The sequence below is a fragment of the Puma concolor genome, chromosome E2, assembly GCF_028749965.1.
Source record: "Puma concolor isolate L17-30 chromosome E2, mPumCon1.1.hap2, whole genome shotgun sequence".
NCBI lineage: Eukaryota > Metazoa > Chordata > Mammalia > Carnivora > Felidae > Puma > Puma concolor.
In genome coordinates this window covers 38199243-38226431 of record NC_141681.1, presented here as the reverse complement: position 1 = coordinate 38226431, position 27189 = coordinate 38199243, and positions in this window count along the sequence as shown.

Here is a 27189-nt window from a genome sequence, read left to right as displayed (position 1 = left end):
AACTTTCTGCCTCCCTATAATTGCTAAGGTGAAATCAAAGATTTTTCTACCGGGTTGCGAGGGACACCCGGATCAGATTCCCTACATTCTTGTATGGCAGAGTTTAGTGGAAAATCCACCCCCTTGGTTGGCCCCCTTCCTATCCTCGGGAACGTGTAAGGTCCTTGCCATGCGGCCTGCAGATCCCCCAAAATCAAGGACGCCAGCCGCGCCCTTGTATCCCATATTGCCCGATAGTCAGGACCTACTACCCCTAGACCCTCCACCCTATCATCCCCTCCCCTCATACCCCAAGCTCTGCCCGCAGCATCCGTCCCACCAGTCGCCCTGCTAGTTGCCCCCCCAGGGGAACCAGGAGGACGGGAAGTGGCAGCTGCGCCGGAACCAGGAGGACGGGAGGCAGCAGCCGCGCCGGGCCCCATTGAAAACGAAACCAACCACGAGGGGCCAGCCGGCCGAACCTGCGGTCGCACCCAGCGTGAGCCAAACCCTCGCCTCCCTGACTCCACTGTGTCCCTACCCCTGCGGGAAATAGGACCCCCAGATGAAACAGGCAACCCTTGACTCCAGTATTGGCCCTTTTCCACCAGTGACCTTTACAACTGGAAAACACAGAACACTCAATTCTCTGATAACCCTAAAGACCTAATAGCTCTTTTAGACAGTGTCATGTTCACCCACCAGCCCACCTGGGATGACTGTCAGCAGCTCCTCTGCATCCTGTTTACTACAGAGGAGCGAGAGAGGATCCAATTAGAAGCAAGAAAGCTGGTTCCCGGAGACGACGGTAGGCCGACATCTAACCCTGACCTCATTAATGCGGCTTTCCCCCTAGCCAGACCTCCACAGGACGAATGGGACTACAACACGGCAGAAGGTAGGGAAAGGCTACTCATTTATCACCAGACTCTGATGGCGGGTCTCCGGGCTGCAGCTCGCAAGCCCACCAATTTGGCTAAGGTATATTCAGTCGTACAGGGAAAGGCAGAGAGTCCAGCTGCTTACTTAGAGAGATTAATGGAAGGCTTTAGGCAGTTTACCCCCATGGATCCAGAAGTCCCTGAGAACCAGGCTGCTGTCGTTATGTCCTTTGTAAATCAAGCAGCTCCTGACATTAAGAAAAAACTCCAAAGGCTAGAGGATTTAGAAGGTAAACAGATCCAGGATCTGCTCCGTATAGCACAACGGGTCTACAACAACAGGGACGCCCCAGAAGAGAGACAGATCAAGGCCACAGAGAAAATGACTAAAGTCCTGGCTGCTATAGTCCAGAAAGAACAGCCACCCCCAGAAGGCACTCAAACAACACGCCCTCCCAGGCGGCACTTAGATAAAGATCAATGCCCCTATTGTAAAGAAAAAGGCCATTGGACAGGAGAATGCCCCAAGAAGAAACAACCCCGCCCCAGCCAAGGACAATGGCAGCCTAAAATAGCCCCCATACTGTTTACCCAAGATACAGAATAGGGAGGACGGGGTTCGGATCCCCTCCCTGAACCTAGGGTAACGTTGCAAGTGGAGGGGACCCTGGTCCAGTTCCTAGTTGATACCGGGGCACAGCACTCAGTTCTGGTCAAGCCCCATGGAAAAGTATCTGAAAAATCATCCTGGGTACAAGGGGCCACCAGAATAAAGAAGTACCCCTGGACAACTCAGAGGACGGTGGACTTAGGAACTGGGAAGGTAACCCACTCCTTCCTGGTCATTCCCGACAGCCCCTGCCCCCTGTTGGGGAGGGATTTGCTTACCAAAATGGGGGCCCAAATTCATTTCCAACCGGGGGGACCCACAGTGACTGACTTCCACAACCAACCCATATCCGTACTCACTGTGAAACTAGAAGATGAATATAGGCTCCATCAGGAACACACTCCTCTGGATCAGGGCATCGAGCCCTGGCTTCAACGCTTCCCAGACGCATGGGCAGAAACGGGTGGTATGGGGTTAGCAAAACATCGCCCAACCCTATTTATAGAGGTCAAGCCCGGGACGGACCCCGTCCACGTGCGCCAATACCCTATGCCCACGGAAGCCAAAAATGGCATCACACCGCATATCCGCCGCCTCCTTGACTTTGGGGTCCTATGCACCTGCCACTCAGCATGGAATACCCCCCTGCTGCCCATGCGCAAACCCAACAGCAGGGAATACAGACCAGTGCAGGACCTGAGAGAAGTCAATAAGCGGGTGATGGACATACATCCAATCGTTCCTAACCCCTATACTCTCCTGAACGCCCTCAGCCCAGAAAAACAATGGTACACTGTTCTGGATCTAAAAGATGCTTTTTTCAGCCTACCACTAGCGCCTAAAAGTCAAGAGCTATTTGCATTCGAGTGGACAGATCCAGACAGGGGCATAAATGGCCAGCTCACTTGGACCAGACTGCCACAAGGATTCAAGAACTCTCCGACCCTGTTAGACGAGGCTCTACACTAAGATTTAAGTGAGTACAGACAACAACACCCTAATATAACTCTCCTACAGTATGTTGATGATCTCTTAATAGCTGCCGAGACACCCGAAGCCTGCATCCAGGGAACCGAAAGTCTCCTGCGAACTCTGGGAACCTTAGGCTACCATGCCTCAGCAAAGAAGGCTCAGATCTGCAAGTCAGAGGTAACTTACCTGGGTTACTTACTGAGAGGGGGGCAACGCTGGCTAGCGGATGCCCGGAAGGAGACTGTCCTTCGTATTCCCAGACCACAGACACCACGACAGGTGAGGGAATTCCTAGGGTCGGCTGGGCTCTGCAGACTATGGATACCAGGGTTTGCTGAATTAGCAAAACCTTTATAGCAGGCAACAAAAGATCAACAGCCCTTTAGTTGGACGGAAGAAGCCGAACAGACCTTCCAACAAATTAAAACTGCTCTGCTATCAGCACCTGCCCTGGGAATCCCCGATGTCTCCAAACCCTTCCACCTATATGTAGATGAAAACCGGGGCAGAGCCAAAGCGGTGCTAACCCAGCATTTGGGCCCTTGGTGCAGGCCAGTAGCCTATCTAAAAAGGTAGATCCAGTGGTCGCCGGATGGCCACCCTGTCTCCGGATGATTGCAGCCACTGCCCTAATGGTAAAGGACGCTGATAAGCTGACCATGGGCCAAGAGCTACAAGTCACCACCCCGCATGCCATTGAGGGCATCCTCAAGCAGCCGCCTGACTGATGGCTGAGCAATGCCCGACTCACTCATTACCAAGGACTGCTGTTGAACCCCCTCAAGGTCATCTTCACCCCCCCAACGGCCCTGAACCCAGCATCACTGCTGCCAGACCCAGACATGGGAACCCCACTTCATGACTGCGCTGACATACTGGCTCAAGTTTATGGGGTCCGGGAGGACTTGCAGGACCAACCATTATCGGATGCAGACGCCATCTGGTTTAACGACGGAAGCAGCTTCATTCACGAAGGACAAAGGTATGCGGGGGCAGCCGTAACTTCAGAAACCGAGGTGATTTGGGCAGAAGCCCTACCCGCCGGAACCTCGGCCCAGAAGGCTGAACTAATAGCCTTAACCCAGGCCCTAAAATTAGGGAGAGACCGCAAGCTAACCGTGTACACTGATAGCCGATATGCCTTTGCCACCGCTCATGTACATGGGGTGATATACAGAGAACGGGGGCTCCTCACAGCTGAAGGGAAAGACATCAAAAATAAAGAAGAGATTCTAGCCCTGCTAGCAGCCTTATGGGAACCCAAAAAGCTAGCGATTGTGCATTGCCCAGGACACCAGAAGACAACCGACCCAGTTTCCCGGGGCAACAATTTGGCCGATCAGACTGCAAAAAACATAGCTCGGCCCCCAGCGCAATTGCTGACCCTACAGCTGCCAGACCCCGGACCCTGGGAATTGCCCCCCAGCCCTGAGTATTCAGAAAGCGACATTCAATGGATGAGTAAACTTCCCATGACCCGAATCAAAGATGGCTGGTGGAGAGACTCCAAAAGCAGCATTATACTCCCAGATAAACTAGGATGGCAAGTTCTAGAGCAGATCCATCGCAGCACCCACTTAGGTTCCCGGCGAATGTTGGACTTACTGAGACAGACTGGACTAAAAATCAGAAATGTCTCTGATAAGGTCGATCAAGTAGTCACTAAACGTACAGTGTGCCGACTCAACAATGCAAGTACAATCCTCAGACAACAGGGGTAAGACGAGGGAGCAGACCGGGGACCTATTGGGAAGTAGACTTCACTGAGGTAAAACCAGGAAAATATGGATATAAGTATTTGCTAGTTTTTATAGATACCTTTTCAGGATGGACTGAAGCCTTTCCAACCAAGAATGAAACGGCGCAGATTGTAGCCAAAAAGATCCTAGAAGAAATCCTGCCCAGGTATGGTTTTCCAGTAATGATAGGGTCAGACAATGGACCTGCATTCGTCTCTAAGGTAAGACAGGGACTGGCTTCCATACTTGGGGCTGATTGGAAATTACATTGTGCATACTGACCCCAAAGCTCAGGACAGGTAGAGAGAATGAACAGAACATTAAAGGAGACCCTTACTAAATTGACCATGGAGACTGGCGCTAATTGGGTGGCCCTTCTCCCCTACGCTCTGTTCAGGGTGCGTAATTCCCCATACAAACTGGGACTCACACCCTATGAAATAATACATGGTAGACCACCCCCCATCATCCCTAACCTAAAAGATAACCTTGTCAAAGCTGAGAACGATAATAGTCTTGAATTCTTTTTCTCCCTACAAGCCTTGCAGAGGGTCCATAAAGATGTATGGCCCAAATTAAAGGAACTCTATGAGACTGGACCCCCGCCTATTCCTCATCAATTCCAGCCAGGGGATTGGGTCCTCGTCAAACGTCATCGGCAGGGAACTCTGGAGCCCAGGTGGAAAGGACCCTTCCTGGTCATCCTGACAATGCCTACTGCCATCAAAGTAGATGGAATTGCCACCTGGATCCATTTCGCCCACGCCAAACCAGTGGACCCGTTCTCAGACCTCATCAGTCCTTCAAAGACAACCTGGACTGTTGATCGGACTAAGGACAATCCTTTAAAATTGACCCTACGCCGCCAACGGACTGAGCCGTAACTGTGGTACTTGCCCTCCTCTTGATTGTTCTGCAAATTCTGTCTGTAAATCCAAACCCCCACAACCCCTATAATTTGACATGGGAAATTACTAATTTAGAGACTCATGAATTCTACAACAAAACCCTAGGAACTGCCCCATTAAATACCTGGTGGTCAGATTTATATTTTAATTAAAAAAAAAATTAGTCCATTAGAAAAAATGGAAGGAGGTAAATGGAGGCAACTGCAAAGGAAGGTATCAATAAGTAGAAATGGATTTTATGCATGTCTGGGATTTATGACAGGGGCGATGAGGCGCACATGTGGAGGGTTTGAAACCCTCTATTGCACAGCCTGGAGTTGTGTCACCTCCAATGATGGGGAATAAAGTGGGAAGTAAAACATCAATTTATTGAAATGTCCTATGTCTGACCATGTACCCGCACCAGGTATGATGAAAACTGTAACCTTATTCGTGTAAAATTTACAGAGGAGGGGAAAAACGACAGGCGGTGGGTCTCAGGACTCATTTGGGGACTCTACTTATATCAATATCCCCTCTTTGGGACTGCCATTCAAATAAAATTAAAAGTCTCCCCTCTTGTACAACCGGTGGGGCCAAGTCAGGTATTAGGAAAAAAAAAAAAAAAAAAGAAAAGAAAAAAAAAGAGACGAGCCTATCCCCAGGCAGATCCCCACTACTCCCTCCAGCAGGACCCCCGTCCTTATCCCAGGAGTAAAAGCACAAGCTGTCCAAAAAAAAATCAGAACCCAGAAGGTATAGACTCCCTATGGAAATTGCTAACAGCAGCGTATGAGGCCTTAAACCGATCGGACCCTGAGGCAACAAGGGCCTGCTGGCTATGTTATGATATAAAACCCCCCCTTCTACGAAACCATAGGTCTAGCTGCCCCTTTTTCAGTCAGGAGAAGAGTCGTCAGCAGCTTGCAAGTGGAATCGAAAGGGCCCCGGCCTCACACTGCAAGCGGTCACTGGCAATGGGACTTGTATAGGAAAAGTCCCCTCTAGCCATATCCAGCTCTGTGCCCCAACTAATTACTCTATAGATGAATCTAAATGGATAATTCCAGCTCCGGACAGTTGGTGGATTTGTTCTAAGACAGGGCTCACCCCATGTGTTAGCAGAGATGTTTTTAATTTGTCACCCGAATATTGTATCATGGTATTAATATTTCCAAGGGTTATTTACCACCGAGAAAATGTTGTATATGATCTGTGGACAGAAGGGACGGAAGCAAGAGAGTCAATAAGAACAAAACGGGAACCCTTTATGGCCATAACCTTGGCCACCTTGTTTGGCCTCGGTACCATAGGGGCAGGAACAGGGATCTCATCACTAGCCATCCAGCACCGGGGGTTCAATAGCCTAAGGGCAGCCATTGATGAGGATATAGCCAGACTTGAGGACTCAATCTCGCACCTCGAAAAATCTCTGACCTCCCTTTCTGAAGTGGTCCTACAGAACCGAAGGGGGCTAGATCTAATCTTCCTCCAACAAGGAGGTTTATGTGCAGCCTTAAGAGAAGAATGTTGTTTTTATGCTGACCACACCGGGGTAGTCCGAGAGTCCGTGGCTAAAGTTAGATAAGGCCTGGCCAAATGGAAGCGTGAACGAGAACAACAACAAGGCTAGTTTGAGTCTTGGTTCAATCAGTCCCCATAGCTAGCCACCCTGCTTTCTGCTCTAGCTGGGCCCCTTATACTCCTCCTTCTCCTCACCTTCGGGCCTTATATTATTAATAAACTAGTTGCCTTTATCAAAGACCGAGTTAACACGATCCAACTGATGGTCCTTAGGACCCAATATCAACCTGTCATTACCAAAACATTTGAGTCAGACACATAAAATCCAAGATTGGCTCTTAAGGCACCAAAGAGAGGGGGGAATGAGAGACTAAGAGAAAAATTACCAGGTGTACTCACAACTGCAAAGAAAAGACCTTCCACACTCCCCCCTCCCCCCCCCCCCCCACCGTTCCAGGAACCAGCCAGGGCGTGCCCAGTTGTGGTCTGACCTAAAGGCGGGAACGAATCAAGTTCTGCTGAGTGGTTTGAAATAAAGACAGGAACCAATCAAGTTCTGCTGAGTGTTCAAATTTAAGTGTCAACCAATAACAGCTCTGTAACCGCAAAAAAATCCCTAACTTGTTTGTGCCTGTCTATAAAAGAAGCTGTAAGATCCTTGCTCGGGGCCTCTTAGCGTCACTGGCAACGAGTGCGCGGAGGACCGGGTTCGAACCTGCAATAAACGACCCTTGCCGCTTGGTTTGACTCAGGACTCTGGACTCTGGTGGTTTGTTTTCGGGGGGTCTCTCGAATCGGGGCATATCAACATGACCAGTGATCGTACTCTGATTGGCCAGGTGTGAGTCAAATGGCAAGAGATATAGAAAGCATCTGCTGAACCACAAAGACTGAGAGTAAAGGAGAAGAGGTGGAATTCTAAATATATGCTAGTCTGCAAAAATAAATGCATATAACCATAAAGCTATAAACTCTTGATAACTCTGACTTCACCAAGTGACCCCAGAACTCCTCAGAAATAGTGTATACAAAAACTGCATGGAAAGTCTCATCATCCTCACACTTTTCTCTTAGGCAAGAGCTTCCCCTTTGTCCTGCACAAAAAAAGAACACCACCAAAGAACCATCCTTCAGGCAAGCACAGAGAAACCAAGAGAATTACATTTCTCACATCACACAGCAAGACACTGGGTAAATTTGAATACACAGATGGATTCTGCCTATCCACATCAGAATGGTACCCTTTCAGGACCAATTTATATAACTGGTCTATAGGACCAATAGGACTAATATAGCTCATCCTGGTCTCCACCATACTTCCTGGGAGGAAGGCTTGGGAAGCAAGAATGGTGGAAAAAGAAACATTTACTGCAATAAGCCTTTGGAGGAAAAGAATCTTTTTAAAAGACAAGAGTTAAGTTTTTAGTCTCAATTACAAAAATCAAAGGACATAGGGAATAAAACTTTAATGATCACCAAAAACAAAATTACCTTCCAGGAACCATGTGACCAAGTGACCAAGATTCATGGGATCATGATGCTGGCCAGCCATTGTGCAGCTTCCAGGGTACAATGCAGTGGAAGCCAGCCAGAATCCCTGCCTTTGCTGAGTTTATAGGCAGAAAATTAAGCAGGCATAAAGTGGGATAAGCAAAATGATAGGGGACACACAGGTGGTATGAGAACACAAAAGAGGGGCATCTAACTTAAGCTGGAGGAATCAGTGAAGGCTTCTCAAAGGAAATGATGCTTAGGCCAACACCTAAAGGGGGAGGAAGGATTCAGCAGCAGGCACCGAGTTCTGTTAGGAAGAAAGATCAGGGAGCATAGGGAAAATTAATATCCCAGCATTTCTTCATTTATTCAACAAACGTTGACTGAGGGCCACATCAAGAGTGCAGTAGTGAACAGACCAGATGCTTTCAGAGAGAGTTCATGGAAAATAATAAGGAATTCAAAAATAAAAAGTTCAATTACAGATTGTAGTGAATCCTACAAGATTAGAGAGAGAGAATGTGGAGAGGAGGGTGTGGGACTATATATTAAGATAGTGATCAGGGAACATTTGAGGTAAAGCCTGAAAGGATGAAAACCAGTCCTTTCAGAGCTAGGGGAAGAGCATGCTGGAAAGAGGAAGCAGCAGGGCATGCCAAGAGGGCTTGGTCTATGTCTATGTGAAGAACAGAGGTTAGACCAAGTTGAAGACTAGAAAGAAGGCCATTGTATGTAGAATGTAGGGGTCAGAGAAGAGAGTGGCTTGAGGTGAGATGGATAGGCTGATCTAATGCGGCCCCAGGCGAGCCAAGGTAGGGGTTTCAGTCCAAGTTCCTGAGGAGCCATTGGAATGCTTTGAGGAGTTACATGACCCACTTTAGCCTTTAGACACATTGCTGTACCTTCTTAATGGAGAAAGAATTGTAGAAAGATCCATTAGGATGTCATCTTAGTGGCCCAGGTGAGAAATGGCAGTGCTGTTGTTATGCCCAGAATTCGTGATCCCCAAAGACCACTAGGGAGCCGAGTCCGATGCAAAAGCAAAGAGCCTTTATTTGAGCTAGCTCGAGCTCAATCCCCTACCTGCACCGATGCAGCAGTGAGATACCAGGGAAAGAGAGCGAGTTTCAAAAGGACAAAGGTTTTATTGGGGCCTAGGGGCAGTTGGTGAGGTAATGGCTGTGGCCTCAGCCGATTGGCTGGGGAAGGGTCCTGGGGAAGGGTCTGAGTCCTGTTAGGCAGGTGAGGGGGGGTTACTCAAGGGGAGGAGGTGTGGTCAAGGTGAAGGACACAGAACAAGATGGAGTCGGCTGGCGTAGGCCCGCCCTTTCATTCCCCCCTTGTCATGTAGCTTAGGGACCCAATCATGGGACCGGCTGCATTTATGGTGACAAGGGGAACAGAGTTTGGAGGTTTACGCAAAGTTCTGGGAACCAAGTGTCGCTGGGGTGGCTCTGGGACGTCTGATTAAGTATTGTCCCCGAGCTGGTGTCTATGATCTGCCAGGTGATGTTTTGGGGGGTGTGGGGACTCCCGGCAGCATGAGCAATGACAAGCAGAGTTAACAGAGTTACCAATATTAGGTAGGTCGAATGCACTGTAGCTTGAGCTTGAGTGGGTTGTGTTGGTCCCGACTGATGGCCCATCATGTGACAACGTCCTTCCGGATCGAGGAGGGGTCCGCTGGCTGAGCGTGGGTGTGATGGACCCAGGTCGTGATGCTGTCTACCTTGAGAACGGTGGGGGTTGTCAACACCACGATGTAGGGTCCCTTCCAGCGTGGCTTGAGAGTCTCTCGGTGGTGCCTCTTGATGTAGACCCAGTCTCCTGGCCTGTACTGATGAGGTGTCAGGATCGGGCCAGCCTCGTAGATGGCACAGAGGCGCGGCCAAATGTCCTCGTGCGCCCTCTGGAGCCCGCTCAAGGAAAGAAAAAGTTCTTGATCTTTAAACTCAGCAATAAGTTCAGCTCGAAGGCTGGGAATAACAGGGGGTGGCCTGCCAAACATGATCTCGTAGGGAGTAAAACCCAGAGTGTAAGGAGTGTTTCTAACCCGGTAAAGGGCGTACGGTAGGAGAGTCACCCAGTCCCCGCCAGTCTCCATGGTTAATTTGGTAAGGGTCTCTTTTAGGGTTCTATTCATTCTTTCTACCTGTCCTGAGCTCTGGGGCCTATAAGCACAATGTAATTTGCAGTTTGCCCCCACCGCCTTGGCTACTGTTTGTGTTACCTGTGAGATAAAAGCTGGTCCATTGTCTGATCCTACCATGGCAGGAAGACCATACCTGGGTAAGATGTCTTCTAGTAGCTTCTTAGCCACCGTCTGAGCCGTTTCATGCTTGGTTGGGTATGCCTCCACCCAGCCAGAGAAGGTGTCTGTAAATACCAGGTCCTCGTGTAGTGCCTCGTCGAAGATGGTGGGTGAATTTTTGAATCCCTGAGGTAGCCGTGTCCAGGTGAGCTGCCCACTGTAGCCCTCCTCCGGATCATGCCACTCAAAGGCGAACAAGGGTTGGCTCTGGGGTGCCAACGGCAGACTGAAGAAGGCGTCCTTTAAATCTAGTACAGTATACCAGACCCTGGAGGGCGCCAAGGAGCTCAAGAGAGTATATGGGTTGGGAACAGTTGGGTGTATGTCCGTGACCCTCTTATTTACTTCCCGGAGGTCTTGTACTGGTCCGTAGTCATTTGTGTGAGGCTTTTTGACCGGCAGTAAGGGGGTGTTCCAGGCAGACTGGCAAGGAACTAGTACCCCTAGGCTTCGTAGTCTCCGGATGTGTGGCTGGATCCCCTTCTGGGCCTCCTGAGACATGGGGTATTGTTTGATCCTTACTGGACTCTCTCCTGGCTTGAGCTCTACCAGGTGTTGAGGGATGAGGCAGGAGAGGCGTGCAAAAGCCAAATTATAAAGCTCCTTAGAATTTCTATTAAAGAATTGCATGCTCATGAGGGCAATGGGGAATCCTCATAGTCATGAGGTTTTGGGGTGATGGTAGGTGGTCCAGAGTCAATGGCCAAGAAAAAATTCTTAAAGATGTTTTTGGTGCGGAAAAGGTGATTTTATTAAAGCACCAGGACAGAACCCAGGCAGAAAGAGCTGCACTGAGGTTGTGAAGAAAGGCTGGTTTTACACTATGGAGTTGGGGAAGTAGTCAAAAGGGAGGCCTCCAGAGGGACTTTGATATGCTAAAGAGGACTGACTCCTAAGATACCTGAGGCCTTGCTATTGTCAAGCTAAGTCCTATGAGCGGCTAGTCCCATCCCCCCGTCTCTGCCCAAACCAAGGGGAATTCTTGTAGCCATCTGTCTATATTATCCTCTCTCGGGAGCGCCTCCTGGTGGAGGAGGTATTCATCCTCCAGTTTCATGGTCAGGACCTGAATGGGGTGGCCCTTGCCATCAGTGACCTGAGGCCCCCCTTGTCTGAAAGTTATCTGAGCTCCAATCTTGGTCAGTAAGTCCCGTCCTAACAGCGGGTAGGGGCATTCTGGTATTACTATAAAGGAGTGGGATACCCAGCCCGTTCCCAAATCTACCATTCTTCAGGTAGTCCATGAATACTGGCTCATACCAGTTGCCCCTTGTACCCAGGACTTCTTGCTAGCTAGTTTTCCTTGTGGGGTGCGGAGGACTGAATGTTGTGCTCCGGTGTCGACAAGGAAGTCAATAGGGGTCCCCTCCACTTTAAGAGTTACTCTGGGTTTGGGGGAGGGTCCGAACCCCAACTCCCCTAATCACTTAGTTCATCTAGCTCTAGGACTTTTACTCAGTCTTGCATCCCTTCCCGCCGGCCTTTTTTGGACAATCTCGGGCCCAATGCCCTATCTCCTTGCAGTATGCGTACTGATCCTTCTGCAGCCTCTGCTTCCCCCCCCTTGGTGGTTCTTTTACCTTTTCTTGCATCGTCTGCCAGCTGCCGGAGACGGCCGTCTCATTCCTCGGGGAAGTCAGCAGTGGTAGCTAGTAGTATTCTGGCCAGGTCTCGAGTCTGCTTACTGCTGGCAGCCGCCATAGCGCGAGCCTGCTTGTCCTCAGGAGGCTCCCGGTTATTATATACCTTTTCGGCTACCACCAGTAAGTCCTGCAGACTTTTTTTCTCCTAGTCTATCTATTTTCTGTAATTTTCTCCTAATGTCTTTGGCTGATTGGTTTACAAAGGCCATGATAACAGCTGCCTTGCTTTCCGGAGCCTCTGGATCCATGGGGGTATAGGTACGGAATGCCTCCATGATCCGTTCTAAAAAGGCAGCCGGAGATTCATCTTTTCCCTGTTGTACATTTCCTACCTTGGCCAAATTGGTTGGCTTCCTAGCAGCCATTCGGAGACCCCCCATTAGAGTCTGGCGGTAGACCCGGAGCCTCTCCTTACCTTTTGCCGTGTTGAAATCCCACTGGGGCCGAGTTAAGGGGAAGGAGGCATCTATCTGAGCCTGGTTGGTGGTGGGATTCCCGTCTGCGCCCGGAACTAGTTTTCGGGCCCCATTGAGGATTCTTTCTCTTTCTTCAGTCGTGAACAGGACCTGCAAAAGCTGCTGGCAATCGTCCCACGTGGGCTGATGGGTAAACAGAACAGAGTCTAATAAATCAATAAGCCCTGCCAGTTTCTCGGAAAACTTAGGATTCTGAGCTTTCCAATTGTAGAGGTCACTAGTGGCGAAAGGCCAATAGTGATGGGGCTGATTCCCCTCCGCCTCTAGGGGTCCGGTGGCTTGCAGGGGCAGAATAGTGGAGTCGGCGGCGGAGGCTGATTGCTCCCTCTGAGACCTTTGTCTGGTAGAGGGCGGGCTTCCCCCTGGAGCGTTTCCGCCTCCCCCTCTCTCGGAACAGCGTCTGCCTCCCCCAGAGGGGGAGGATGGTGTTCTTCCGGCATCCTAGAGGGGTTATATGGGGGAGGAAAAATTAATTCTTCTTCAGTACCCCCCTGTAGGACAGGGTAGAGGGGTGCTGAAGGCCGGGTAAGACTTTTCCTCTTCTCTGTCTCCTGCAAAGTAAGAATGGGCTTTGGCTCCGGAGGGAGCAGGGTTAGGAAGGGCTTAAGCCAAGAGGGTGGGTCTTCTACAAGGTCCTGCCAAGTGATAATGTAAGGGAGCTGATCAAGATGGCCCGTCTTAGGCTGAGAGATGATACTCCTGACTCGGTGGATGGTAGGGAGGTCAAAGGTCCCCTCTGGTGGCCATCCGACATTGAAAGTTGGCCACTCGCTAGAACAAAAAAACTGCAACCGACCCTTTCGGACTTCCACACTGAGGTTGTTAGCTCTTCCCCTCACATCCTTAAAGTGATCAATCATAATACTTAGAGGAGTAGTCTGAGTCTGTCCCATGACGTCCGTCCAGTAAGTCCACAGAACAAAACAGAGAAACACAAAAACAGACAAAAGGAGGGCCCCAGAAAGTCTTCCAACTCCATGGAAGCAAAACTCCAAGCTAGCTTAGACCTTTGAGGGGATTCCATGTCCCTCCAAAACCGATGAGGGGATTCCACGTCCCTCCAAAGACGACGGCCTCACGCCGACCAGCGGGAGCGACCCGCCTCATCTCCGGCCTTTGAGGGGATTCCACATCCCTCCAGAAGGGAGAATCGGAACGTCTTCTGAAACTCCCGGGCCGTGGTCCTCCAGTGCGTCCACTTAGACCGCGTCGGGCACTACCAGAATTCCAGAAATGAGCTCACACAGAAAAGACAGAACAAACAGACACTAACCATGGCCAGTCAGGCTCTCCGGGTCGGGGGTCCCTCGGGGTCTTGGGGATCCCAGGCCGAGCCCCCAAATGTTATGCCCAGAATTCGTGATCCCCAAAGACCACTAGGGAGCCGAGTCCGATGCAAAAGCAAAGAGCCTTTATTCGAGCTAGCTCGAGCTCAATCCCCTACCTGCACCGATGCAGCAGTGAGATACCAGGGAAAGAGAGCGAGTTTCAAAAGGACAAAGGTTTTATTGGGGCCTAGGGGCAGTTGGTGAGGTAATGGCTGTGGCCTCAGCCGATTGGCTGGGGAAGGGTCCTGGGGAAGGGTCCGAGTCCTGTTAGGCAGGTGAGGGGGGGGTTACTCAAGGGGAGGAGGTGTGGTCAAGGTGAAGGACACAGAACAAGATGGAGTCGGCTGGCGTAGGCCCGCCTTTTCACTGTGAACATGATTGGTGGGAGAAAAAGAAATGGAGGGATTTGAAATATATTACATAGGTAGAACCAGTAACACCAGCACAATTTGGTGAGAGAAATGGAAAAATTAAACAAAAAAATCCTTTGCTGGTTTTAGATATGGCATGAATGGTGTTGAGGGATGAGGCAGGAGAGGAGTGCAAAAGCCAAATCATAAAGCTCCTTAGAATTTCTATTAAAGAATTGCATGCTCATGAGGGCAATGGGGAATCCTCATAGTCATGAGGTTTTGGGGTGATGGTAGGTGGTCCAGAGTCAATGGCCAAGAAAAAATTCTTAAAGATGTTTTTGGTGCGGAAAAGGTGATTTTATTAAAGCACCAGGACAGAACCCAGGCAGAAAGAGCTGCACTGAGGTTGTGAAGAAAGGCTGGTTTTACACTATGGAGTTGGGGAAGTAGTCAAAAGGGAGGCCTCCAGAGGGACTTTGATATGCTAAAGAGGACTGACTCCTAAGATACCTGAGGCCTTGCTATTGTCAAGCGAAGTTTGTTTTCCCTCTAGTAAGGCATTAACATTAGGACAGTAGGGGGTTCCTGGAGAAATGTTATACTCTATATTTGCTTCAAGTATTTGTCAATGGGCTGCAGATTATGAGGAAATTTAATTTTATCTGCCATTTCCTTCTAGCCTTTGTTCCCCATATCACTATTGAGGGGTGATGTGGGGCTCCAGGAAACTGGGTCTACAGGTTTCTGGAGATTAGGCTATTTATAAAATTGCCTTTTTCTTGTAATGTATAATATATTAGTAACCTGATGGAGACCCATGTCCTGTATGACTGTGATCTCTATCAGTTAGCCATTTGTTTTCTTTCTTCTCCTTTGTCCTTGGGCAGTCAAGAGTGCCTGAGGAATATCAGACATATCCCACCTAGGGGCGGGGAGTGTGCTAGCTTGTATTTTGCCCTCAGCCTGCCTCAAGCTCCCTCATCACTTGAACAGTTTGAAAAGATTATTTCATTGTTCTTATTGTGGTTGTTTTAGACATAGTGTTCTGGAGATCTTACTAGAAAGGGGCAGGAATGGTGAGAAGAGGAAAACTGGGGCAAGGGGTGTTGATGTGCTAATGCAGGCAGGGGCAGTGGTGCCCTTTGGAATTCAGTGTGTGTGTTCTTGTTTTCTCCTCTTCTGACAGTAGAACATATGAAGTATATTTAGCACCTGATAACCTGCTCTATGGTTCATATGGTTTCCATTTGGGGACTAAGGGTGGAGGTATGTCCTTGCAATGTCTCCACCCCCACCCCCACAACCTACAGACTACAGAATTCCACCTCCTAGCAAGCCACACATGACTCCACTTTCCTACCTAGGCTGACAGTATTTAAACTCCCCCAGGAAACACCAAGAAAAAGATCAAGCAGGGCAAGATATTACAGGAGGGGAGCAATGCTAATTTATGTTAATTTCAAGTTTCAATTCCTTATTGTATTTTTCTTAACAAGTGAATTTCTCTTTCAAAAAATCACATTAGTTAAATACTGTACTTCTGCTCCCAGCAGTCTAATTATCACAACCATGTAATCTGCTAAAAGAGCTGGATTAAAATGTTTGATTTTAACACATGGTTTTCTAGGACAGTTTCCTAAGTGCCCAACATTTGCTAATTGAAAGGAAAAACTATGACCATTACTTCTGGCCTAAATGCTGCCAGAAAATAAGAGCCACATCATCCCTTCTTATGCCCTATCCATCCCATTCTTCCCTCCGTCAATACTGAGGGGTTTGCAGAGTTTGTTTTGAAACTCCACAGCACTGACACCAGCACCAAGCCCCAGTACTAGCTATCTCATGCTTTTATGTCCTGCACAATGTAGAGGTTAGGGAACATGCAAATTAGAATCTTGGCTTTGTTACTTATCTGTCCAGGCTTTAATTACCTCAGAGTTGGTATTTCATATGCATTAAAATATTCACACATTTAGCATTTGGAACATAGAGCTCTAGAAGTGTTTGCTATTATTATTATCATTAATATTATTATTACTAAACTTCTGCTACTGTCCAAGGCCTTCTCAGGGGAGGTTTTGATTGGTCCTTTGCACCATGGTATACATTTTAGACATTGGTTCATTCTCTCAGAGGAATTTGCAATAAAGTGCTAGTCTTAATAACGGTAAAACAAAAAGAAATTTCAGGCTGAAGGGAGGGGTCAAGGCCCCACAGGAGTTTTTATCCCTGAGGGAAGCTTCCTAAGTGAACTATGCCTGCCTGGGCCCTCAACACAGAGCAAGTCTGGTCTCAGAGGAGCCAGCCTGTAATGGGGTCCCCTGATGAGCCAACTGTACTGAGGCACCAGCAAAGCAGGGACTCTGTGGCAGAAAGGGTGAGAGAAATGCTCCATTCCCATTGATTTTTGCCGTCAGAAGATCCAGGAGGGAGCTGTTTAATTTCAGCATGCATGTATATTTGTGCCATCTGGGGACACACACACACATGCACAAACTTGGCCCTGAGCAAAGGCACTCAGAGGAGGAGGAATATTTGTGGGCTGTGAACATGTGAATAGACAAGAACAACCTCTTATTCATCCAACATTCCAGAGTGCAGCAAAAAGTGTTTCCACTCAGGGCACTAAAAAGTTTGCCACTCCTGGAGTCTGAAGAAAGATGGGTAGGGGTAGGGCAAAAGGCCCTATCCCTGAGTGGGAGGCCAGGCCAGGCAGGGATGGTGGATTCCAATTAGGCACCAAGGCAGCTGCAAAACCCTAGATCAGAGCAGAAAAAATGTAGAGACAGAAAGTTAGGTGCTTTTATGTTAATGAACCCAAGCCATGTTGGATCACTGTTTAGAAAAATGATTTGGTTTTTCTTTCTTTCTTTTTTTTCCATTCAATCAGTGATTTAATTATGAGAAAAGTGAATAGTGTTAAAGATGCAAAGGCACCAATCGTCCAGGAGGCCTGAAAGGGTAAATACAATTATACATTGTAATGAAACCAAGCAGAGTGCTTTCCAGCCGCTGGTTCAAAGCACTCAGCTATGATTTTGGAGAAGCATAAACAATACAAAAACCGATAATTGCTGTGTCAGTCACAGCATCCGTGTAGAATACCAAGTACGGCTCCAAGCCTCCGGCTTCCTGGTGTTGAAAGGGGGCATACAGAAACACTGTCTGCTGGGAAAACCCTAGGGACCAGGCAGTTATTTGTCTCTAGCACCTTCAGGACCTCTTCCCAGATCTCCATCATCCTCCCAACCCCCACAGAGGTACTAGCAATCACAACCCACCCCCATCTATTTGTTACCAAACACAGAACTCAGAATTTGCAGGCAACAACAGGCTGAGAGCAGGTCTTGCTTTTTCAACTGCATCCAAGCAGTCCAACCAATGGTTTCATGGATGTCATTCTCCCTAAAACAGCACTATCTGATAGAAATACAATGTGAGCCACATATGTAATTTTAAATCTTCTAGTAGCTATATTAAAACAATAAAAAGAAATAGATGAAATTAATTGTAATAGTATATTTTAACTCAAATCATCCAAAATACCATAATTTCAACATATAATCAATATAAAAAAGTATTGATGGGGCGCCTGGGTGGCGCAGTCGGTTAAGCGTCCGACTTCAGCCAGGTCACGATCTCGCGGTCCGTGAGTTCGAGCCCCGCGTCAGGCTCTGGGCTGATGGCTCAGAGCCTGGAGCCTGTTTCCGATTCTGTGTCTCCCTCTCTCTCTGCCCCTCCCCCGTTCATGCTCTGTCTCTCTCTGTCCCAAAAATAAATAAAATAAACGTTTAAAAAAAAAAAAATTAAAAAAAAAAAAAAGTATTGATGATATATTGGGCATTTTTTTGTACTAAGTATTTGAAATCAGGTGTGTGTTTTAGGTTTATAGTACATCTCAATCAGACTAACCATATTTCAAGTGCTCAGTAGCCACATGTAGCTAAGGGTGCAGCTTATCTCAGGGTACAAAACAAACCAATGATCCCCTGAGGTACCTTGCACCTTGGGTTCTGTGAGCCTGGAACCTGCCTCTCACCCTTATGTGGAGGAGAACCCTACCTGTTTCTTAAGGTCTGAAGACCAGCACCTTGAACCACCCTCATCTGTCGAGCATCTGTACTGAGGCCTCTCCAGGCTAGAGAGAAAATAGCCCAGAGGGCCCAAGTTGGCCACTGCAACTTGCTCAGGTTGGAAAAAAAAAGCTGTAGAAGTTGTCTCTGAACAATGGCATTGACCAAAAACCCACAGGATGGTCAACAGAGATTCACGATCCTAGAGGCTGGGGAAAAGGAAGGTCAGTGGCTATCTTCCAGTAACTCTGGTGATAAGAGGCAGGGATCCATGAGATTCTGTGGCAGGTAGCCTGTGTGTCCATTTGCCCACCAAGATTCTACCCAAAACACTTTGGGCATGATATTCACATTGCAAATGGAATCTTGATATCTGGGCCCAGCAGGCCTTTCTGAGGTACTGGAGAAAGTGCAGCTGCTCTCCACACCCACTCTGTCAGGCAACAGAGGGGATGTGTCAGCCCTGCTTGCAGAATGTTTGAAATGCAACTCTGCCTGCCTCTGCTCCCTTGTAGACACTCTACAAAGAGACCCCACTGAGCACTTTAATTTCCAGTGGTGATAATAACTGAAATTGGTGTTCCAGTTGAAAGAGGAGAAAGGCCCAGCTTCCCCACTCCCAGGGGAGAGCTGAAAATCTCATGAACTCCCAGCTCTCCCAGTGGACTTACTAATAAATAGCCTCTTTCTAAAGGACCCCAGGAACCCTCATCTCTGTCCAGTTTAACTCCAAGGACCCTGAGATCACTTTCTCTCCTCTCTCTCCCACATGAGTTTCCTCTTTCTCTACACAAATTTTCCTTTCTTTCCACCTCTTAGGAAAAAGTGTCCCTTTTTCTGGCCCAGGGCAAACTCACCCCAAGGCCCTGGTCCCATCCTTTGACGCACCAGCCTCACTCACCCCCGTCTTCACTCTCTTGCACCTTCAGTCTCTGTTCCTCCTTCATTACCCTTTTCCACAGCACACAAATAAGCCTCCTCCCTCAGACACCTCTACCACTCCTGCACTACATCATGCCTTCCTCTCTAGGTCACAGTTGTTCCCTTCATATTCTTTCCTCCCTATTCCTTTGCAATGTGGCTTCTCTCCCTGTAGCATCTGGCACTACTTTCAGATCCCCAGGATCCTGGTCACACAAATTCTAATGCTCATCTACGTCTAAGCGCCACCTACACCATGGCCAATACACTTACCCTCACCACAATCTTTGGGAAGCTTTCAGGTCACTGGGTCTTCTTCAAGTAGTCACAGTATGTTCTCCATCACTCTGTAAGGGGATCTAGATCCTATAAGGGGCTTACCACTTATTGAGGCCATGAGAGTCTTGATTTCAGGGACCATAACAGCCATTCATTCAGTTACTCATTAGGCAAATACTTACTGAACATCTACTGTGGGACAAGCATGGGTCTGGCACTGTGGAGCAGGAAGGGAACAAAACAGAAAGGCCTTGGTCCTCATGGACCATTCTAGTTGGGCAGACATCAAATATGAAAAAAAATAAATCTTTAAAATCAATATAACTGCAGATAGCAACAAGTGCTATGGAGATATAAAACCAGGATGATATGATAAGGAGAGGTTTATGAGGGAGGGAGAAGGCAATTTAGATTGGATGGTCAAAGAAGGACTCTCTGATGAGGGGACATTTAGTCTGAGGCCTGAATAAAATAACTTTCCACTCAGGCTCATTTGTAGCATAGATATTTATGTTGTCCACAACTACTCTTCTCCTTCACTGGTCAGTACCCGTGCTGTACTGGTTGTTAAGTATTTTTAATATCTATTTTTTCTGGCCCCAGCCAAGATAAAATAAATGGCTAGAGCATGAGTTACAAAGACCCTGAGGTGAGAGGGAACTTGCACTCATGGAACAGAAGGTGAGCTGATGTCACAGGAATGTGACAAGTATGGAGGGCCAGCATGTATGTATAGTCCACCTTGGTAAGGCATTTGGATTTTGTTGTCAGTGCTTGGGACAGTTTTAAACAAGACCCAGATGTGCTCTGAATTGTATTTTAAAATAGTACTTCAGCTGCTTTGTGCATTGTGGAATTTAGGAAGATGAGAGTGAAAGCAGAGAATTGGAAAGGAAGCTATCTATCTTCATTAGGATTCCCCAGAAGTAGGCTCTAAGCTAGTATAAGGGATGTGATACCCTAAAACTGGTAGGAGAAAAGGAAGTGAGATAAAGAATGGGAAGCAACCATTCTCAAGCAGGCCACCACTGTGGGCAACTGGAAATTAATCTCATTAGGAATTTGGGGAGGGTGTGTAGAACATGCAGTTCAGATTATGCCACCCAAAATTTGAGGGAACTGGAGCATTATTTTACCAGAGTTAATTCCCCAGCACTTCTGGCTTGATGTGTATGAAAGTAGAGTGGGCTATGCAAAAAGAAGTCAGAGTGTATGGGTGGGGCACTGCCCAAATCTGCCACAGAGGATATTTCTCCAATCCACAGGAGAGATCAAGATGGCTTGGAACTAAATGGTAGAAGTAGTGATTAAAACAAAAGAAAGGAATGAAGTTCTGACACATACTACAACATGGATGAACCTTGAAAGCATTATGCTAAGTGAATTAAGTTAGATGTAGGAGAGCAAATATCGTATGATTCCACTTAAATGAAGTACTTAGAATAGGCAAATTCAGAGAGACGGAAAGTAGATTAGATGATACCAGAGCCTGGGGAAAAGGGGAATATAGAGCTATTTCTTAATGAGTACAGACTTTCTGTTTGGGGTGATGAAAAAGTTTTGAAAAAAGATCGTGGTAATGGTGGTACAACATTGTAAATGCAATTAATTTTACTGAATTATACACTTAAAAATGGTTAAAACGTTTTGCTGTATGTATTTTACTACAATTTTTAAAAATTAATAATATCAAAAACCATTGAATTACGTAATCTAAATGAGTGAATTGTGTGGTATGTGAATGATATCTCAGTAAAGCTGCTTTTTAAAACAGAAAGGGAAGTGAAGACAATCAGAATATGAATTAAGCCCATGGCACTGGCTGATGGATTGAATGTTGTGGGTGAGAGAGAGACATAAAGGATGATGGCTGTACTATCCTAACCACCTGCTTAAGCTAAACTGGTTGGAAGCTACCCACCAACATTGGTCTTTCACACTTGGAGGATCACAGGAGACTTACCACAGGAAGGGTGGGAGAGTTAGGCAGTGTTATGCAGAGCCTGTTACAAAATTTAATGGTCTTGGGTCACCTCGGTGGCTCAGTCATTAAGACTCTGACTTCAGCTCAGGTCATGATCTCGTGGTTCATGTGTTCCAGCCCCACATCGGGCTCTGTGCTGACAGCTCAGAGCCTGGAGCCTGCTTCAGATTCTGTATTTCCCTCTCTGCACCTCCCCTGCTCACGCTGTGTCTCTACCTCTCAAGAATAAATAAACATTAAAAATTTTTAAAAAATTTAATGTCATCAGTTTCTCTTCCCAGGCACACCCTTAACACAAAGGTCATTGAAGCTCTTAGGTCCACTGTGATGTGCTACATTCCAGAGAGCAGGGCACCTCCATGTCTTAGCCCCTCCTTTTCAATTAACTTTCACCAGATCACAAAAATACTGCCATTCCTAAAAAATCAAGTATGGCAGCTAGAAGCTAGTAAAGAGGATATACATACCCAGCCTACTGGGCAATGCACAGCTACCATTTCCCTTCTGTGCCTCTGGATTTAGGAGCTAGGCAAGGGCAACATTCTTAACTTTTTTTTTTTTTTTTTTTTTTTTTAAGAAAGTCTGCTTTAGCTTATTGCAGTTGGTTAAACCAATAAGCCTACATTTTACTTGATCTTTTTCTAACCAGCTGAGCTTGTAAAGCCATATGTGAGTCAAGCTAAAAGTGTCACCAGTCACATGCTCTTGAATCACATCTCATTGAACCAATACAATTTTCTCCATTGACTTAATTCCCAGGCAACGATGTCTAATCTGTTTTAAAGAATGATGCCTTGATTCAATCACACAGTGAGACTGCGACAACGCTCCAGAGTGACAAATGGTTATGTAATGGGAGAGATGGTTGAAGGGGTAACCTAGCCAAAAACTGGCCCTTTGCATGCATGCAGAAATACCATGAGGGACCACACTTCTTCACGTGTAAAGACACAGTCTGATTTTTATCCTTGCCATCATAGAGCCTGTAAATATTATCCCTGGGGGATACCTTGAAAACAACTAGTTTAGCATCTGTATTTCCCTTATTTTCATCACAAGAGACTTGACAACTTGCTTGAGGTCACAGAGTCAGTAGGTGTTACCAGGCTAGACTGCTGGTCTCCTAATTCTCATTCCACTCTCTTTCCCTTGCATTGCACTGCCTTTAATTGCCAACAAAGATTTCCCAGTTGAACCCAGGGTTATGAAATCGTAATGAACTTTGGCAGAATGAGTAAATTGTGACAACCAGAAATAATTGTGCACTCATATGCAGTAGGTACTCTGTGCCAGATGTGTTTTGTCTCACTGTGCCACTCTGCTGCTAAGCCAGAGCATATGAAATTTGACCCTCTGTGTCTGAATGGTTCCTTGATTCAGAAGGACAGATGAGAAGGAAACATAGAGTAAAGGGTAAGTGCAAGAAGTCTGATTAGGATGGGATGCCAAGAAATAGTAATCGAGAAACTGGCTGGCAAGTGTGGGTAGGAAGATGGTCTGAGCCTGTGGTTCATGAGGTGCCTCCACCACAGTTGCAGGTCAGGCTATTATTAATCACCTCCCGAAGTTGGGCTTAAATATATCTATAAACAAGTGTCATATGAACAACTATGTATAGAAAGCTGACTTAATATGCAAATGTCCAACTTATCCAAGTATTCAAGTATGTTTTTCATCACTTGGTTAAAACCTCATCCAATCCTGGCACTTTTCTTCATTATGACAACTGTGAGATGTAATTCATCACACACACACACAAAAGGGCATACACCATAGTGCTTACTTCCTACCCACCAACCCTCCCACTTCCATCTGCTGTGTCAGGTAGGTGGGTATGGGAGAAACCTACATATTTCTTTACCATACAGTGAGAATTTCTCATTAACCTGAAAAATCATCTTTGATGGGTTTCATTCTTTCATCACCATAACTTAATGTGAATGAGAATAGGTAAATTACCCAAACTGGTTAATTCCATCATTGTGGTAAGCACTGCTAAAACATCTGAGAGTCAGGAGAGAGACTAAGGAAGCCCCAGAAATGTGTGGGAAAGCCAAAGGGCAGCCATCTGAGACTTGTTGAGTCTCAAGTCATGGAATAGAGAAAGTAGGCAAGGGCAGGAGCCCAATATTCTCCCTGATGTTCCTCACCAACCTCAGTTCTACCCACTCTTCAAGGTTCAGCTAATGCCCTTCCTTCCAGGGAGGTTTCTGTAACTAGTCCACTGGATGGTCTCTTTTTGGAATCTCTATGCATTTAGAGTTTGACACTAAATTAAATCAAATCCAGCAACCATTTATTATTTTACGAGCACTAATGATGTGGTATTTGTCTTCAGAGTAGTTCATTCCAGATTGGGAGGGGGATTGAAGAACACAAAGACAAATGCATCTGACAGCTGTAAGTGTTGGTAATATCTTCAGAGGTGGGATGGACTTCACAAAGGGTTCACCTTCCAGAGTATGTGACACTGAATGGAGATCCCTCTTTTGGCTTCTCCATATGGTCAGGTTCTAAAGTTAACACGAAAAGAAAAAAAACAAGGATTTTCAAGATTATTCTTGAAACTCCCTTAGAAAGATGCTATTCAGGAGACCAAGGTACTCTTACAGTGAGCCCATCCAGCCAACATTCCCCCCACCACTGGGACAGATCTGCTTCCTCAGTTGGCTTATGTTTTAGGAAACGTTTTATGGAAAATTGGTGTTGTTAAATACTGGAGTCACAATCAGTGATGTGAAATACTCATATCTAGAGGCACATGAGACCAACCTGAGCTGGGAAATAGTAGGTCTATGGCTCTTGTTATTTCCTCACCTGGGCAAATGCTCATTGGAGGTATAGGCACAATTGTCAGTACTATTGAAAATGATTTTCTCTCTCATTTTCTTGCTCTCACACTCTCTCAATTAAATTTTGTCACCTAAACTTTTTGTGCTTGACTTCTTTGTCCAGCCCCATATGTGGTCCTCCTGTGCATGTCTGTCCCTTCCCTCAGTCATATTTATACAGAACCTCCTGTGTCTCCAGAATGTTTCTTGGCTGATTGCAAATACTTTGGAAGTGAGGGGAAGGAGTCTTCTCCTAGTCTGTATCCCACTCAGTGTGCACACAGTCCAAGACACAGAGAAAGGGTCCAACACCTACTTATTAGTGAGATCCTCTTGGTTCAGGAGCTCTCTGAGGTCTTTTCCCAATTTTTAGACAGTAAAGCATCCAAGGCTTTTTCTAGAGATTTGTGCTTCATTCACAGCTCAGCTCTGGAGCCTCCTCCTAAGATTCCTGCCTCTGGAAATAAACATTTGTGCTCTGTCCTTCTGTGTGGGAGGCTGACTGATGCCATCCCCTTCCTGTAACATAAGCCCCTAATAATGCAGTGTTTCTGAGCACTCAGGACTCACCTGGCCAGGCTGCTCTCCTTCTCAGGCAGATTTCTGAAGAAAGAACCTAGGGAACGAAGCAGGGCATAGAGAGTCATCATGCCACCAGGCCCCACTATTAGGGGAGGTCAAGGGAAAAATAGGATCACAAATACCATATTATTTCACTCATACATAGAATTTAAGAAACAAAACAACAACAACAAAAAAACAAAGAGACAAACAAAAGAATACATTAAAACACAGAGAACAAACTGGTGGTTGCTAGAAGGAAGATGGGTAGGAGGATGGGTGAAGTAGTTAAGGGGATTAAGAGTACATTTGTCTTGAAGAGCACTGAGAGATATATAGAATTGTTGTATCATTATATTATACACCTGAAACTAACATAATGCTGTATGTTAATTGTACTTGAATTAAATAAATGCATAGATAGATAAAAATTAAAAATAAATTAAATAGTGGGATGGAAAGGCTGGAAGAATTTAAGGGAAAATTTTCCAAACAAATTTTCCTAACTTATTTTTATAGGTTTGAATAGCCCATTCTGAGTTAGTCATATTTCAGCTTCCTCCATCCCTCACATTAGAACCAAGCTAAAATTTAAAAAGGAAAGTCCTTGAACCTCTTAGTTTTTCTTTTCTACAAAATGGAAATAATACCAATATCTCACAAGGTGTTTTTTTCACCTCAAATGTTTGTTTATTTTTTTATTTTATTTTATTTTTTTAATTTTTTAAATGTTTTTATTTATTTTTGAGACAGAGACAGAGCATGAGCAGCGGAGGGGCAGAGAGAGAGGGAGACACAGAATCCGAAGCAGGCTCCAAGCTCTGAACTGTCAGCACAGAGCCCGACGCGGGGCTTGAACTCACGGACTGTGAGATCATGACCTACGCTGAAGTTGGACGCTCAACTGACTGAGCTACCCAGGCGCCCCAATGTCTGTTTATTTTTAAGAGAGAGAGAGGGAGAGAAAGTGGGGGAGGGGCAGAGAGAGAGAGAGGGAGACACAGAATCTGAAACAGACTCCAGGCTCTGAGTTGTCAGCACAGAGCCTGATGTGGGGCTAGAATTCACGAATCCATGAGATCATGACCTGAGCCGAAGTCAGATGCCTAATTGACTGAGCCACCAAGGCACCCTTCACATGGTGGTTTTAAGGATTAAACAAAATGTTACATGCATGGCCAACTGTAAAGTTGACAAATGCTATGAGCAAAGTCACCTTCTAGGACAGACACTAAGAAAAGCAAGCAGGAGCCATGCCTAGGGAGGTAGTTGGTACAGTGCCTAAGAAAGCAGACCTGGGAGTCAAACAGAGATGGGCTCAATCCCCCCGGGAGGAGCCTGGAACATTTTTTTTTTCTGTCTGCAGTCATTCTCCTCCTAGTAACTTTTGGTAGGGGCAGGCACTCCCTCTTCTGCTCTCAGTCCATGTATTTAGGTATGGGGGAATATCATAAGCTGTCCTGTGTCCCATTCCTAGATCTTTTCAGTTATGTAAATAAATAAATAAGTGCCTTTTCTGATTAAGCTAGTTGGTAATGGGCCCAAGTCGCTGGTCATCAGGAATCCTAACACAGCATAGTTTAAAAATTCACGGTATGCAGGGTAGGGCAAAATCACCTAAGGCCTTGCATGTTAAGAGGACAGATTAGCCATACTATGCTAAGCACAGAGAGCTCTATGAACCTGCTCTACCAGGCATTTTCAAATCCTTCTCAGCCTGACTAGTAGGCTCAGATACAGAGATGTCCATGCTGACATGGGCACTCACTTCACGTCATTTCTGTCTTGGTCTCAGTTGAAGGGAACCAATAGAAGTCCAGGAAAAATGTGAACATTTCATGTTCTTGGATGATTCACACTGGGTCTCCATAGTTGAGATGCCTCTGACAAAAGAGCCCAATGTTCTGGGGCTCTTGTCTTACCAGGAGAAGAAAGGCTGCTTCTTGTTTCAGTAGTTGCAAAGATTCTGCTGACATGCCAAATGGTTGCATATAAAAATTTGGACAACCATAAACACTTCTGATTGTGAAATGTTCTGCCATGACTGCAAGATGGAGAGACTAGTTCAGAGCTTATCGAAACCCCTAAGAGAGCCTATCTCATTACATCTTGAAAACCTGGTCCATTGTAGGCAGAAATGTCTTCCACTTTCAACTCTGGCAATCAGATCTCTTGGACCATTTGTGCTGATCACTAGTTCTGGGTGTCAATATAGTCATCAGCTGTGTTGATTTTTTCTCCCCTACCTCTGCTACATTTCTTTTCCAGCCTGCTACAAACTGAGTGGGGAGTTTTATCAAGCCATATTTTATAACCATCTGGGGCATTGGAGGGAAAAGTCAG